Genomic DNA, 15,565 nt, shown 5'->3' on the forward strand with positions numbered 1-15,565 from the left:
GACTGAGGTACTGGCACTGAGAGGGGGGAGCGAGGGAATGGCTCCGGCACCAGCGGTGCGAGAGACTAAACGAGAGAGACAGTGTGAAATGAAGCCTGCGCTAACCGCCAAACCCGCGTCCGCCCCCATCTCACACCCGTCCCGTGGCGTAGGCTTGTTCCAGGGAGGTCTTGATGTTTTCGGAAGCGAACGGGGCGTAAAATGTTTGGGGGAACTCGCAGCTCAAATTAGACAGAATGACAGCTGAGGCGGTAGGAGCCGAAGGAGCAGTCATGAGCAGTGAGCGGCGCTGCAAGCCAATTTGCATTTCAAAAGCTGATTGGCTGAAGGACCCTGCCGGCCGTCACCGCGCTGGGGAAGTGTTTTAAACAATCACTCACGAGTCAGAACCGATGACGTGCCTCAGTGAGATGTTTCCATTGTGAGAAACCACGTGGAGACTTCGAAGATTCTGATGCGTATTTAACACGAGAGCGACCGGGATTTCCCTCCTACCTTCAAACGACCATGGGCTGCCCCGACCAACCAGAGGAGGCGCTAGTGCAGCGACCAGGACACATACCCACATCCGGCTTCTCACCCGCAGCCACGGCCAATTGTGTCTGTAGGGACGCCCGACCGAGCCGGAGGTTACCCCGGGTTTCGAACTGGCGATCCCCGTGTTTGTAGGGACGGAATAGACCGCTACGCTACTCGGACTCCCGCACTCTCATCTTTTGAAGAAATGATTACCAAGAATTGCAATAGTAATGGTTTGATTTGGCTTGTCTCTGGCTCTAATGAGACCTCAGTATCCATATTTGATCAGGAACCAGGAACACGTTTATGTATCAGGAACACGTTATGTACTAGCTCACATGAAATGAAATGAAGTATCGATTCCCCGGCCCGCAGCAGTGCCACGCAAACACAAAAACACCTCTAAAAATTACAAGGACACACATTAAACTACAAAAAATAAATAAATCACTGCCTGAGAGAACAGATGCCAGGATGACCGCCCTCGGTGTTTCCTCCTCGGGCGCAGCCCCGGGCAGGGTCGTGGTGCCTGGGCCCACAGGATGCAGCAAACCAGGCTCCCCCAGCTGATCCAACGCCAGCTGTCCCAGCCAGACACCTTCAACACACCTCCCCGCACTCCCCACGACGACACCAAAAACAGACGAAACTGCCGGTCTGCATGGGCTAGCAGTTAGCTTAGCCTGCCCCGCTTCCGCGACCTGTCAGACCGCCCTCGGTGTTTCCTCCTCGGGCGCAGCCCCGGGCAGGGTCGTAGTACCTGGGCCCTCAGGACGCAGCAGACCAAGCTCCCCCAGCTGATCCAGCGCCAGCTCTCCCAGCCATCAAACTAAGACACACTTAGACGCAGACGTGGACAAAGACGCTGCATGGACGGGACTGGGTGAAACCTAAGTTCACGCTCCCATCTTCCCACACCGGAAGTGGTACCCATGGAAGGCAGATTTAAAACAGGATATTTCAAATAACAGTTGGAACGTAGCCTGTGAGGAAGCTCAAACACAAACAGCCACCACTAATGTTAAAGCTACTTCAGTACAGCTGCTTGATGCCCACTTATCCACCACCGCCAAGTTATATACCACTCGACTCCAAGACTATCTTCTATCCAACAAATCTCAATTTGAAAACGAAGCAATATGGATTTATTGATTTTGCTGTACTGAAAGGCAAAACAAATGGTAGCTTGTAAACGGAGGAAACTACAACTGATGCTGGGATCAAAGATATGGTGCAATGTACGTATGTCACTGGAGAGAATAACACGTGCCCTGAAAAAGTAATTAGGTGTTTACGAGGGAAGCTGGAAACCATTTAATGACTTTATAAAATGTGGATACTATATAGGAGAGCTTCTATAGGGGGAAAACCCAGGAGAGGATGAAGAACCGAAGTCGTGGTAAACCCCAGGAGGGGATGGAGGCATGTTCTGAAAACTGCAACGTTGCAACTTTGTGTTTATGTGTATCCTTCATTTGTTAGAGGTGCCAATAGATTGTGTGATGATACTGTCATGTGCTTTATACTGAGTTTAGCTCTAAACACGAGGGAGATACTAAGAGAGGGAATGAGTAAGTGTGTGTGTGTGTGTGTGTGTGTGTGTGTGTGTGTGTGTGTGTGTGTGTGTGTGTGTGTGTGTGTGTGTGTGTGTGCGCGCGCATGTTTAACTATCCTAATGAGGACCAAACGTCCTCATTAGGATAGAACAACCAGAAACCACCTACCTTGTGTGGCCCTTTTAAAGGTCCTCACAAGTAAAAGGGTCTATTGTAGGGTTAGGACTTGCTTTTAGGGTTAAGGTTAGAATTAGGGTAAGGTTAAGGTTAGGGTAAGGTTAAAGTTAGGGTTAGGGTTAGGGTTAGGCATGTAGTTTCCGTGGTTAAGGTCAAGGTTAAGGGCTAGGAAATGAATGTAGTCAATGAGGGGTCCTCATATGGATAGTGAAACGAGTGTGTGTATGTGTGTGTATGTGTGTGTGTATGTGTGTGTGTGTGTGTGTGTGTGTGTGTGTGTGTGTGTGTGTATGTGTGTGTGTATGGGTAGGGATGTGTTTGTTAATGTTAAAAACTTGCAGTGCAATATATGGCACAATAATGCTGACGTTTGTACAGTGAAAAATCAATCACGACATTGTTTAAAAAAAATAGTGTGTGTGTGTCCGAATTCCCTGAATTGTACAACATGAGTGTATGCTTGGATGGAGGCCTCGGGAGGGAGGCCCTGCCTTGGAAACTCATTTCCAACCGAGTAGGCACACCAGGGACAGATAGGCTACATCTGCTGGCAACATCAAGCTGACCAACTGGTCCTGCTGGAGGCGCCCTCCGCAGACCCCCAGCGGAGGGCGCCACGCAGGGTTCTCACAGCGCTGCGCTGCGCTGCGCAGGCGCAGTGCAGGCCACGGGAAGTAGCGGGACTCAGAGCGCAGCGGCGCCGCTGTCGTGTGCCTGAACCCCCGTTACGCATTACTATTACGTAACACACACACGCACACACACGCACACACGTGCTAACACTAAGAACGTGCAGTACGCGGAAGCCACGTCCCTTTATTTACCCACGGACGATTTGCTGAACATTTTGATGATCAATCAATCATCACCAATCAATCACCGTCATCATTAACGATCAAATGATCAATTTAAGGCGATACAAGGGAAATTGTTTTATTTATTCATGTTTATTTATTTATTTATCTTAACACCTGTTGTCAGTATTCTCTCAGTTTACACACACACACACACACACACACACACACACACACACACACACACACACACACACACACACACACACACACACACACACACATATTTAAATATATAAATCTTTTCAATGTGATATCCTTCTGCCACTCGGATGTGTAACTGTCTTTTCTTGTCTTTTCTCCCTCGTATCTGCATGGTGTGACGTGAGTATCTCGAGTGTCCTCCTGTCTGGTCTACATGTGGATGGCCATCATGTGGCTTGGGTCCTGGGATGTAGTGAGACTGTGTTGCTGTTCCGGTGGCACCTGGACACTGCTCGGCATCCTTCTCATCATACTCTTCATATATCCTATAACTCCATTATAGTTCTGTTATCCTCTGTCAATGCTGTGTTGGGTAAATTGTGTAAACACAACATCCACTGCACGTTGTCCATCTTGGGAGAGAGATCCCTCCTCTGTTGCTCTCCCTCAGGTTTCTTCCTGTTTTTCACCCTGTTAAAGGTTTTTTTAGGGAGTTGTTCCTTATCCGATGCGAGGGTCCTAGGACAGGATGTTGTGTCGCTGTGAAGACCACTGAGGCACATTTGTAATTTGTGATAATGGGCTATACAAATAAAATTGACTTGAGTAAATCTCAATGTCATCGAACACAGTTTCCAAGTATTTGTTGGTCTGGGCGATCTCAACACTTACTGTTGTTGGAACATTGTCTATCTGTTTTGCTGAGATCACCATACATCTAGTTTTTTATACATTTAAATCTAGAGGAGACCTGTCACACCAGTCCACAAACTCCATGTCCATGTGATTTATCTGACAGACTGAGTAGATACAGAATAACACCATCGTCAGCATCAAAGCAGTTCGAATCAGTTCATCTGGATACAATGTTTATTGACAGAACTGTCAATAAACATTGTATCCAGATGAACTGATTCAACCTGCTCTGATCTTCTTACCTGCATTACTGAGCATGCATCAAGGCACCGTCCTCAGCGAATTTTACAATATGGTGATTTTTACATTTGCTACGGCGGTCATCCCTATACAAATACATAAACAAAGATAAGGGAGAGAGTGCATAACCCTGCGGCGAGCCAATGGAAGTTAGAATTGATTCAGATCTTTGACCTTATGCTGTCTGAGTTCTGTTAGTAAGGAAACGTATAATCCGTATGATGAGCTGATGGTGTAAATGGAAATAAGATATACGTATATGCTTTGTTGCTAGTACGCGAGGTTAAAAATGAGATGAAAAGTCAACAAAAAGTCATCTTGCGTATGTTCTTTTTTGTTCTAGACGTTTTCCTGCTGAGTTCAAAAATAAATAACTTTGCATCATCAACACCTCTCCCAGGCTCATAACCAAACTGCACGGAGTCGAGAGCTGATCCAGTTAACACCCACACTTTCTGATTCAGCAGTTTTCTCCTGAGTTTGCATTACTAGTGATGTTAATGTTGCAGGCCGCAAGTCAGTGAGGACTTTGCGTCTGCTGATCGGAATTATGTGAGAATTCTCCCAGAGATCAGGAACAACTCCGGAGTCCAAGGAGAGCTGGAAGAGTCTTTGAAATACATCACTCATCTCAGCAACACAGTGTTTAAGTGTCCTTCCACATGTTCCATCTGGCCCTTAAGCTTCATTCACTTTGATCCCTTTAAATTATTTAGCCAGAGACTGGGTGGAAACTTGCAGGGGATACCCAGGTGAGAGCGTCCCTGATAAGCCCTGAGGTTGGGCACTAAAACCACGAGTGTCCAAACGGGAGAAGGACTTATTTGCTTCATGCGGCAGAGACTCGTGGCTCATCTTTTCTATATGTACTATGTATTTGGGGCCTGTGCTTGTGTTTGTCCCCGACATAGATTTGACTAATCTCCAGGCTGGGCGCTTTTCACCACGGCTGAATTTATCCACACTTTCATTCTTATAATTTTGTCTCGCCTGTCTCACTGCTAGCTTGACGTCTTTAGTAATCTCTTTCCTGTCTTCAGGTGTCCCACAAAAAAATAATAAAAAAAATCCAATTTTCTTTTCAATGAGGATGCTGTCTAAATCCGTGGCTTATTGTGAGGGAAGATTGTCATTATCTTGGAGGGCATCTCTGTGTCCACACACAAGGTCATATGTGATGATGCAACGTCTACTTGCAGAGTATCGTCTGAGCCTGGCTCAACAAGAGCGCCCCATGTAGCACACTCAAAACAACATCCCAGGGCCTCATTGTTGCTCTCTGACCGGACCCAACAGGTTTTTCTCTTTGAATATAACTGGTCAGTACGCCGGAGCCAGCAAAACAGAGTCGTGATCCATGGTTCCAAGGCCCAGCAGGGGGAAAGATCTAGTATATGTGCTGGCTATAAATACACAAACGTGCTGTTATAGCTGTGCCGTTGTATCTTACAGCTCACGGCACGGTGGCCCAGTGGTTAGCGCTGTTGCCTCACAGCAAGAAGGTCCTGGGTTCGAACCCCAGCCCGTCCCGTGTCCTTTTTGTGTGGAGTTTCCATGTTCTCCCCGTGTCTGCGTGGGTTGCCTCCGGGTGCTCCGGTTTCCTCCCACCATCAAAGACATGCATGTCAGGGTTAATACTCCTGTCCGTGCCCCTGAGCAAGGCAATGGGAAGAAATAACAGGAGTTGGTCCCCGGGCGCTGCACAGCAGCTGCCCACTGCTCCTAGCTCCACAGCTGGGATGGGTTCAATGCAGAGAATGAATTTCATTGTATGTATATACAATGACAAATAAAGTTTATTCTATTCTATTTTCATAGTTGGGCTACCATATATAGTTGCCTATGGCAGCAAGCTTGCTAAACATTTTTTTTTTCTAAAGGCTTTTAACACAATCGCTAACTTCCTAAGTTAACTGCTTGTGTAAGCGGCCTAAAGTCATGGCATCAAACCAACCAACACATCCACTATTTATATTCAGTGCCGGGCCTTTTCACCTGCCTCTTCAACACAGCTCAGCGGCTTCCTTTCATGCCCCTCATCTAGCATGTATAATGGAAGAGCGGAGCTCTGCAAAGTAAATAGGCCTGTTAATATTTCATACCGGGGAAAGTCCTGCGCCGGTTTTGAGTATGTCTCAGATTTGTCGGTGCCCTTACAGCTCATTGCAATAAGGCTTCATTCCCCCTTGAAAGCTAATGAAATTAAAAGCTGTTGTGTCGTGTATACTTGTGTCATACAAGCGAAGAAGCCGGGAAAAGAGATGAATTATTTCCTGCGCATCATATTCTTCATACGTTTTATGATTCCGCTATTAGTGTGTTTATACTCTTTCGGTGGTGTATTGTGTAAATTGTGTAAACACAACATCCACGGCATGTTGTGCGCCTCGGGAGAGAGATCTCTTCTCTGCTGCTCTCCCTCAGGTTTCTCCCCATTTTCCTCCCTGTTGAAGGTTTTTTTTTTGTTTTCTTTGAGGAATTTGTTCCTTATCCGATGAGAGGGTCCAAGGACAGGATGTTGTGTTGCTGCAAAGCCCACTGAGGCAAATTTGTATTTTGTGATATTGGCCTACACAAATAAAATTGACTTGACCTGACTTATTTATTATTCTACAGATATTCCACAATGGCCTGGACACATCTGCTGATACCCCTCGGAAGGGATAATAAATATTTGGATTATAGTGATATTTCAAACTAATTAGTTTCTTTAATTAGTCTCATCTCCAACCTCGTAATGAGTCATTCGGCCTATTTAAAAGGAGAAAAATCTGAGGAGATCAGAAAGAAAATAATTCACAAGCATAGTAAAGGTGAAGGCTTACAGACCATCTCCAAGCAGCTTGGTGTTCCTATGACAACAGTTGCAGAGTTTATTAAGACGTTTCAGGTCCATGGAGCGGTAGCCAACCTCCCTGGGCGCGGCCGCAAGAGGAAACTCGACCCCGGATTGAAAGGAAGGATGGTGTGAACGGTAGAAGAAGAACCAAGGATAACTGAGATACAAGCTGAACCCCGAAGTGGAGGTTCATCCGTTACTGATCACACCATCCGTCACTTTTTGAGCGAAAGTGGGCTCCATGGAAGAAGACCCAGGAGGACTCCACTTTTGAAAGAAAAACATTTTTAAAAAAAACCCCAGACTGGAGTTTGCTAAGATGAATATTGACAAGCCACAATCCTTCTGGGAGAATGTGCTTGGGACAGACGAGTCAGAGCTGGAGCTGTTTGGGAAGTCACATCAGCTGTATGTTCACAGACGACAAAATGAAGCTTATAAAGAACAGAAGACCGTACTTACAGGGCAACACGGAGGAGGCTCGGTGATGTTTTGAGGCTGCTCGCCGCGCCTTGCACAGGGTGCCTTGAGTCTGCAGGGCACAATGAAATCTCAAGGCTATCAAGGCCTTCTGGAGCAAACCATCCTGTCCAGTGTCAGAAAGCTCTGTCTCAGATGCAGGTCATGGGTCCTCCAACAGGATAATGACCCGAAACACACTGCTAAAAACACCCATAAGAACAAAGCATTGGACTATTCTGAAGTGGCCTTCTGTGAGTCCTGATCTGCATCCTATTGAACATGAACGGAAAGAGCTGAAACTTGCAGTCAGGTGAAACTACCCACAAACCTGAGACAACTGCAGCGGTCTGCTCAGGAGCATCGGACCAAGACGCCTGTTGACCGCTGCAGAAGTCTCACTGAGAGCTACAGGCAGTGTTTGATTGCAGTGACTGACTCTAAAGTTTGTGCAACAAATTTTTTTTTCACTTTTGCCCATGCTGTTTTCATTTGCTTTGTTATTTACAATATTCTGTTGAATATACAAATCAAAAGCAAGGTCAGAGTTCCATGAAATATGGAATAAACAGTGGTGGCTGCCAATTACTCTTGTCGGTTTCAAATTATTTCAGAGAAGTTATGATGTTGATGATGATGAGGATGACGATGATGACTGGAAATAGGCTTTTACTAGATTTTAGATGATACTTGGTACTGAAGAAAGAGAGAGTTAATTTGGGGGTCTGTGTGGTACTGTTCCAAATTCTCATCTCCAGTGGGCCCGCCTCCTATGCCCCGCGGTTGTCCTATCCGAGCCGTTGGCTTCCCGAGCGGCTGGCCCATCCACGTCTCCGGCCTCCAGGTCATCCACCTGCCCGTCCGCCAGAGCTGCTCTGCTCTGCAGTCCGGCATCCTGGTCGCCCTTCAGATCGGTCGCATCCGTCGGCCCAGCCTTCGGACCACCCGCCTGAGATCTCTGGCCCCATTCCTCTGCTCTCAGATCAGTTGGTCCTGAAGTCCTCCCCCAGACCCCCTCCGCCCACCCTGCTTGGTGCTCCTGATCCGTTTTTTTGGGGACGTCTGGAATCCATCCCTTGAGGCTGGGCTCCTGTCATGGTTGTGTTTGCTTCGTGTTTTGTTTCCAAGGCTCACCTGTCCCCCATTACCTCACTCCCTTACCATGTCTGTTCCTGCCCCTGCTTCGCCCACCTGCCCCCCTTCCATGATCGGCTCGCCATATCGGGTTGCTGCCCCTGCTTTGCTCTCCTGTTCCCCACTCTCTTATTTGGCTTGCTAATTCTGTTCCTGCCTCGCCTTGCTCAGCTGTCCCCCATTTCCCTGATTGCCTCCCCAGCAGTATATACCCCCCCCCCCCCCCGGTTGCCTCTGCTCGTTGACGGATTATAAGAGAAACTTTACCCTTGTTAGCTGCCGAGCTCTTCGGTTGATGTGAGGTACCGTGGCTCATGACAGCCCTGCTTTACCCCAGCCTGTCTCCACTTGACACACAGTCTGTCCACATATATCCCCCGAACTCAAAGCTTTCCTTTTTATACCGAGGGGGGGGGCGTGTCGACCATACTGACTTGTGTCCAAAGACTTCCACTTTTAGAGCTAACACGTCACGTGCTGGTGTCCACATCTGGCATACCTGACAGGGGGGCACGTGCACAGCTCACCACGACCTGTTGCCCCCCAGGGGCAAGGCGTGCGTGGACATATCCTGCAGCCTCGTGTCCGGATGTCAGCTGATGGCGTCCGCGGCCTCCGGTTGATGCTCTAGGTGCTTTGAAGAGAGCAGCCCCTCCTTTTTAATCACGTCATGAAATATTAATCCTGGAGCACAGTGCCTGCTGCGCTAGGCTTGTTTTGCACCGTGCATGCTCCCCCCCCTCCCCCCCAATAAGACGTTGCACTGCATCAAACTCCGCTAGCTTGATCAAAGTGACGGTTTTAGAGAGTAAGGGGCTTAACTCTCATAACGGAGAGTTAAGCCCCCGTGTACGAGGGGTGGAGGTAGCATTAATTAAACGCCGCCAGTAGATGTGACGGAGAGGCCTGTGAATTGAAAACAAGTGCGAGTTCATGCAGCGGCGTTGTAAACAAACGAATGAATAAGTAACCAGCACAGTGATTGATAAATCATAAGATAGCGACAGAAAATGTGTTTTTTTTAACCGTTAATGATAGATTTCTATCTTTGAAAGTCAACCATTTAAATTGCAAAACCCATGTATGTTATTGAAAGGGAACCCCTTAAAACGGTGGAAGTAACGCATGCGTTATTTTGTTGTAGGGTCTTATGAAAGAATCCAAGAAAATGGGTACAGAGGGCACCATTTGGGGGGGGGGGGTATCTCATCACATCACTGTCAGGTCACAGCCAAGCCCTAGTGTGTCTCCATGTTCCCCGCCTTCCTTGTGTTTCCCTGTTTGTCGCTCAGTGTGTCCTTGATGGGTGTATCTGTCTTCTCCTGGATCGCCACCTTGCCTCGGTGGAGAAGCTTGTGTGTACCAATGACCCCAGGAGCGATGCTGTCCAGGGCTCGGCTCCTGGTGGGGTCACCCAAGGCGGATCGGTCAAGGGGGGTTGGGGTGGGGGGGGGGGGTCCAGACGAAGTGCGATCCGACAAAGACCTCAACGGCAGAACTGGCGGAAGATGTCTCCAGGTCCCGACGGCAGTGAGGGTGGATGAAGGCTGCAGGTGGTCAGAGTCCAATGCCACGGAGGACCAATCGTCTCGGTTCTCCTTGGTATTGGACTCTGACCACCCCCCGCCAAGGACCGTGTGGTGGCTGCAGGCACATCAGCCACTCCACGTGAAAAGCCGTCACGCACAGGCGTCCTCCCAATATGCGGCTCCAGGATCGGCCTCTACACCCACCTGAGGACCCAGAGGGAGGACGGGCATACTCAACCCCGAGAGACCGCCGATGATGACGATGATCTGTCTCTCTCTCCCTCCACATTCTGGTTCCTCGCTCCACCAACACGCCTGCCGCACATTCCTCATCAGCTCACCTGCCTGCCGTCAGCTCAACTTCACCGTATGAGGACCCGGCTCTCACTCCCAGTCTTCACCAGCTTGTCGCCTCTGCTTCCTTATCTTCACGCCTGCCCTGCCTCATCTACCTGCTCACTGGCTCACCCGCCTGCCTGCCCACCTCATCTGCCAGCTCGTCTGCCTGCCTGCCTGCCTTGTTGGCTCTCCGGTACATCCCTGGGCTTGTCTTTATCTGGCCCCACACCCTCCTTCTTCCGTCGGTCCGGCCGGTCTGGCTTTGCCCTCACCATTCCCTCGCCACCGCCTGTCTGGCCTGCCTCAATAAATCCCCCTTCTTCTTATTTACCGTATATCTGTGTCTGAATCTTGGGTCCACAAGTCATACCATGACAGAAAATAACACACTCTGTTAATAGCAATGGGGAAAATATGTCATTTGCAGTTTACAGATTTCCTTTCAAATCATAACAAGTTTAATTTTCCATTACTGTCCATGTGCGTTGCATCGTAAGTCCTACCAAATAAGAGAAAGAAATTATCACACAAAAAAAAAAAGAAAAATCAAAACGTGCTGACTTTCACTTCTGTAGGCTTGGGTCAGAAGAAACGTATAGAGAGGTCATTGAAAGGGTCTTGGAGAGGGCTCCATAGGCCAACAAATGGGCAAAAGTGATAGAAATGACTGAAGCCAAACAATGGATAAGTCACTTGAGAACCCACCACTCTTTTTACAATCAACATGCACTATTCCCATGGTAATGTTAGCTACTCCCGCCCTGGAATAGTTATGAAAGGAAAATTGTCCATGACAAACGGTGAAAGATATAAAGCTGTGATAACTAAGAAAATGGCAATGTTTTATCAATTATCTATAGTTTTGATCTGTTTCTCTATTATTTTATTGAATCACTTTACAGTTTCTCAGCCATTTTGCAAATTGCTTTACATTGTTTTCCACTCTTGCTGGAAAGTCATAAACATTTTATCTAATACTGCAATTATTACACAAATATTGTAACTTCCACCTGTCATGTGCCTGTGTCTAATGTGTGTCTGTGAGGGTGAGTGTGACATTAAGATACACTATGTCTGGCTGGGATAGGAGAGCTAACGTTGGATCGGTTGAGGGAGCTTGGTCTGCTGCGGCCCCTGCTTGGAGCTGCGCCCGGAGAGGAAACATCGAGGGCGGTCTGACAGGACGCGGAAGCGGGGCAGGCTAAGCTAACTGCTAGCCCATGCAGACCGGCACTTCCGACTGTCATCCTGGCTGGCGTTCGTTCTCGTGGACAGTGATTTATTTATTCTTTTTAGTTTAGATATATGTGTTAGCAGTGGCGGTTCTAAGGGAGGGGGGCAAGGGGGGCAGTGCCCCCGTAATGTTAAGCGTGAACCCCCCTCTGGCCCCCCTAACCTAATATTTTTGTAAGGCAGAAAAAAATAATAAATGTGGAACCAGAAAATAAATCATGTTGTATAGTCGAACCATTGAGGTGACGGACCGCTAACTGTGGCAGAACCAAACCTATGGGGGTGGCGGTGGTATGTAACAGTTGTGTTTAATATATTTGGTACCCCTAACATCGCATGTTGCCCCAGCCTGCCCCCCCCCCCCATTTGTAATGGTCTAGAACCGCCACTGTGTGTTAGTTTGGATATATGTGTTCTTGTAGTTTTTGGATATGTGCTTTTGTCTTTGTGTTGCACTGCCATGGGTTGGTTGAAACAATTGTAAACTACTAATAAGACAAGTTAGCCCCTAGCTAACGGGTCTGACCCTTTAGCCGAGCGGTTAGTGATGTCGCCTTGTGGTGCAGTACACCCCGTATCAAATCCCGCACCGGGCAAGAAAATAACCGGTTACACAATGTCTAGTTTCACTGCATATGCTCAAGCTCATGAAATGAAAAATAAAGTGTTTCTGTTTCTGATTCTACCTGGCCAAAAGTATGTGGATAACCCATGACATAGGATGCCACCTCTCCAACAAGTCAGTTCCTCAAAATTCTGACCTGCTAGAGCTGCCCCGGCCAACATTAAGTGCCATTATTGTGAAGAAGAAACATCTAGGAGCAACAACAGCTCAGCTGTGAAGTGGTAGGTTACACAAGCTCCCACAACGGGATCACCAAGTGCTGAAGAATGTCGCATGTAGCGTGTAAAAATTGTCTGTCCTCACTTACAACACTCACTACCAAGTTCCAAACTGCCTCTGGAAGCAACGCCAGCAAAATAACTTTTAGTTAGGCGCTTCATGAAATGGGTTTCCAGCCACACACAAGCCTAAAATCATCATGCACAATGCCAAGCATCAGCTGGATTGATATATTGCACACCATTATTAGACTCTTGGGCAGTAGAAACAAGTTCTCTGGAGTGATGAATAATGCTTCACTATCTGGTAGCCTGACAGAAACCAATCTAGGTTTGGCGGATGCCAGGGAAATGCTACCTGCCCTAATGCATCATGCCAAGTGGAAAGTTTGGTGGAGGAGGAATAATGGTCTGGGGCTGTTAACACAGTATGTGCTAGGCCCCTTAGTTCCAGTGAAAGAAATCTTAATGCTACAGCATACAATGGCATGCTAGAGAACTGTGTGCTTCCAACCTTGTGGCAAATGTTTAGGGAAGGCCCTTTCCTGTTTCAGCATGACAATGTCCCCGTGCACGATGTGAGGTCCATAAAGACATACTTTGCCAAGTTTGGTGTGAAAGAATTTGACTGGTCTGTACAGAGCCTCAACCTCAGCAGAGCCTCACCCTCAACCCCATCCAACACCTATGGGATGAATTGGAATGCTGACTGCGAGCCAGACCTTCTCGCCCAACATCAGTGCCTGATATCACTAATGCTCTTGTGGCTGAATGGGAGCGAAACCCCGCAGCCAAGTTAAAAAAAAAACTAGTGTAAAGCCTTGCCAGAAGTGTGTAGGCTGTTAAGCCAGCAGACATACCGAACATGTCCCCTGGCTCTGCCGAATGACAGTAGTTAAGCAGGTATGGGCTTGGCTAGTACTTGGATGGATCATGGAAGACCTCCTGGGATGACTGAGTTGCTGCTGGAAGTGCTGTTGGCTGGACAGCAGGGGGCAGTCTTCCCTCTAGTCCTATTTTAAAAAAAAATCCCAGGGCCCCTGTGCAGTGACAGGGACACTGTGCTGTAGGAGATGTTGCCCTTCTGATGAGACATTAAACCGAGGTCCTGACTCACTGTGGCTATTTAAGATCTCATGGCACCTATCGCAGAGTGGGGAGTTCCCCCCATGTAATTGGCTCAATGATTCCTCCCTCTCCACCTCAAGCTGATGTGTGGTGAGTGTTCTGGTGCAAAATGGCTGCTGTGCGTCACCCAGGTGGGTGTTACACATTGGTGGTGTTTGAGGTGAGTTTCCTTCAGTGAGTTTCCCTTCAGTGTGAAGCTCTTTGGGTGTCTAGATAAAGCATTATAGCAGCAAAGGAGGGGACCAGGTCCACATTAATGCCCCTCGATTTGGAATGAGATGCTCAATCACATATGGGTGTGATGTTCGGGTGTTCGAATACTTTTGGCCATGTAGTGTAGGTGAGAGCCATGTGTGTGTAGCTATATGAGCTCGATGTGGTAAGTGACTTGCTGCCAAAAATTCTCCAGCCATGAAAAGCCTGAAGAGTCCTGAGAGGAGAAATAGGCAAGCATCCACCCATCCATTATCCAAGCCACTTATCTTAATTAGGGTCGCGGGGATGCTGGAGCCTATCCCGGCAGTCATTGGGCGGTAGGCGGGGAGACACCCTGGAGAGTCCGCCAGTCCACCACAGAGGCAAGCAACAGCTGGCAAATGACTCCAACAGCTTTGATTAAAAGAAATAACTAGCCAACTATTCTTCTTGCTCATGTTGGTGAGTTGGTTCACCAACACACATAACATTTGTCTGTTACAATAAATTTGCTGTGCAGCTAAGACCTTACCTGATACCCCGGTTCCCTCCTGGATGTGATGTGAACAAGTGAACATCCGATTGTTTCAGTTTTTCCCAACGAAGATGTTCTAACCCAGATAACAAAATTGCTGTGGCCCGGACCCGTCCCACACTGACACTTTCATCCGGCCCACATACCGTGTGGAATGATGGCACTTGGGCGGTCCGCCCGTTTGCCAGATCTGGGCCAGAACCAAGCCATAGCAATGCTACATGCACCACATATTTGCCAAAGGTGGCCCATGTTTGTGTTGTGATATTTGGGCCATATTTCCCATTTACCACACGGGCCACTTCAGGGTCACATCCAGATTACTTGTTGCCCAGAGCACCGCATCTTTGCCAAAAAAGGCCCACATTTGATTTGTCATATTTGGGCCATATTTGCTGTTATACATGTGGGCCACTTCAGGCTCACATCTATTTCGTCAGGGCCAGAAGAAGGCCATCAGCGCCGCATCATTGCCCTGAAGTGGCCCACATCTGGATGCTATCTGGGAACCTGCTCTGTGCGTCAGCGAACAGGCGAGCGGCGTGCAACCGCTCGCCCTGGCTGTATTCCTGCGAAGTTTCGCACACTTGCTCCACCTCCAACCTATTTTCACTGGTCCAAATCAACGCTGACGTTTCCGTTTCCGCCTCCAGTCAGCGGCAACACTAGCCATCATTTAATTGGAGGACATCAAGGAAATTAAACGGCTGAGGAAATGATTAAAACTTGAAAAAATAATTACATTAGTTATGAATAAATAACTTGGGACACTTACTCATTTGCAGAGGGAGAAATCAAAGGCAGCACCAGAAAAAAAAAAAAATCTCATCCTCTCCTCGCGCTGCTCGCCATGTATCTGGACAATGTTTCGCGCTCCATCCGCTCGAGATGGCTTGCTCGCTGTGTGTTAGGAGGAGGTGATAGACTGTACAGTGTGGTGCTCCTTGACATTCATTACTCAATACAGTGCTGATAGTGTCTGAATGTGGTCCTGAACACAGACAAGAGAGGTGGCAGCATGTCTGTAAAGCGAGTAAAGAGTAAAGGTCATGTAATGCACAACTTGTATATCCGGTATGTGAAATGGCCATCCTGAGATAGCACGAAATGAAATATTCTTTTCACAATGAATTCTGTCTTCTGGT

The sequence above is a fragment of the Lampris incognitus genome, chromosome 12 (genome assembly GCF_029633865.1).
Source record: "Lampris incognitus isolate fLamInc1 chromosome 12, fLamInc1.hap2, whole genome shotgun sequence".
Lineage (NCBI taxonomy): Eukaryota > Metazoa > Chordata > Actinopteri > Lampriformes > Lampridae > Lampris > Lampris incognitus.